This window comes from Catharus ustulatus, chromosome 7 (assembly GCF_009819885.2).
Source record: "Catharus ustulatus isolate bCatUst1 chromosome 7, bCatUst1.pri.v2, whole genome shotgun sequence".
Lineage (NCBI taxonomy): Eukaryota > Metazoa > Chordata > Aves > Passeriformes > Turdidae > Catharus > Catharus ustulatus.
The window spans coordinates 22,103,799-22,105,783 of record NC_046227.1 but is presented as its reverse complement, the minus strand read 5'-3'; positions in this window follow the sequence as shown (position 1 = coordinate 22,105,783).

The following is a 1,985-nucleotide window of genomic DNA, read 5'->3' as shown; positions in this document are numbered from 1 at the left end:
GCCCCGCGCTGACGGCGCGCCACGCGCGAACCCCGCGCTCACAGCCAGCGCTCGCAAGGAAACAAACTGCTCCCGATTCCTATCGGGAGCTCTGAGTGCAACTCCTATCGGGAGCTCTCTGAGGGACCCTGCGGCGGCACTGCTGCCTCAGCCTGCTGCGAGGGCTCCGTGCCGGCGGCCGGGTAGAACACATGTAGCTCCCCTGTCTCTCTGGCTAACTCGACAGCTGCTCGTAGCTCCAGTAATTAGACTGTCACTGCTTGTTAGAGGAGAGGAAAACGCTCCTATGACAGATTCCACGAGTCCTCTGTTTTTTAAAATCTCACAGAAATCACCAGAGCATTAACTGAGATTTCTTATTTATCTAGAATCAGAAGGAAAGAAGTTCCCTCTCCCATCTCGCACTCCAATCAGATCTTTCTTCCGACTCCCATGAAACTGTGAATTCGCTCTAAGCGGCTGAGGAAGTTACCTGCCTTCCCCTGCCTATCCGGGAGGAAGAGGGAGCTTCCTGGCCTTGTAAACTTGCTTTTAAAATCTCTTCCCGTATGGCTGTATCTAACCAGATAGTCAGAAATGCAGTCTTTTCTCCATTAACTGAGCGGAGGAGTCGTTCAACACACGATTCTTCCCCATTCGAGATAATATTAATTCAGAGGATGCTCAGGAGAGGTTGTTCCCCCCCTTACGAACAAAAGCACTGGAGGATCAAGGCGAGATGCTTCTACCCCCACCCATGGTTCACTCAGCAGATGAGACTCAGAGGAGGCGATTTCTTCCCCTCCCTACTGTACATTCCCCTTTCCCCCGCAATCATACAAGGTTAACTCAACAGAGGAGTCTCAATCCAAATGGCAACTGGGATTGCATTTAAAAAAAAAAAAAAAAAAAAAAAGGAAAAAAGAAAAATAAAAAAAAAAAGAAGGAAGGGGGAGAAAAATCAGAAATAGGGAAAGAAAAGAGAAAAAGCAGCAGGCTGATTACGAGGTGTCAAAACTGCCAGGAGCAAGAAGGTGATAGCAATCAGGGGTGAGAAGAGTGCGCCATTCGTGCGGGGCAGCTAATTATCCGTCTCATTTGAGAAGAGCAGCATTCGAGGCAGCAGCGTTCGCCTGCTGAACGGTGACAGATTGGCGCGGAGGAGAGGGGAGGTGTTAAAACAATGGAGCCGGGCTTGCGAGCGCTGCTGCATGCTAATCAGCCCGGCCTCCTTCCTTCCTTCCTTCCCTCCGCCTGCCTGCCTGCCGCGATCCCTCCTTCTCGCTGGCCGCATGGCAAGCCCAACGCTCCCCGGCCCCTCCGCAGCAGGCGGCACCGCACTCGGCATAGGTGGTAACCCAGAGAGAGCTCCAGCGGGACCGCGCAGCGGGGCTGGCGGCACCCGGGGGACCTGGCAGGCTGCGGGGTATCAGGGGTAGATTTCAGACTCGCCCTTGGCGCCCGGGCTGGCAGGAGCCCTCCAGGGCTCCCCGCAGGGGGCAGAGGCGAGGAGCCCTCGGTTGGAGTCCCGCGGGTGCTCCGGGCTGACCTCGGCGCGCTCCCCGCCCGAGCCCCGGCCACAGCCGGCAGCGCAGCGGGCTGCCCAGTGAGACACGATCCATTGCCGCACCCCAGACCAGGCCGCCGAGGTGAGGGAAATGCAGAGCTGTGCCAGTTACTCGGGGGCTCCGGGGCCTCCGCTGCCCTCTCAGCTCCGCACAGGAACTAGAGACCGCAATGCTAAAATTTACAGTACGCAAGTGGTACGGCCTCTCTTCACGACTGCCTTTTGCCTCCCGGATTGCTTGGCCTTGCAAGCCTGAATGACTCTGCACGTACACCGTGTGTGCCGTATGAGGAGGTACTAAAACGTCTGGCCCTCTCTCAGACCAGGAGCAAGCATTCCCCTTCACAAACAGCGCAAACAGGGTCTACAGAGACAGCAGAAACGCTTTCTGAGGGATCTTTTTGGCCCTGGCTTTCCCAGGAAGCCCACGCTCTGCAGG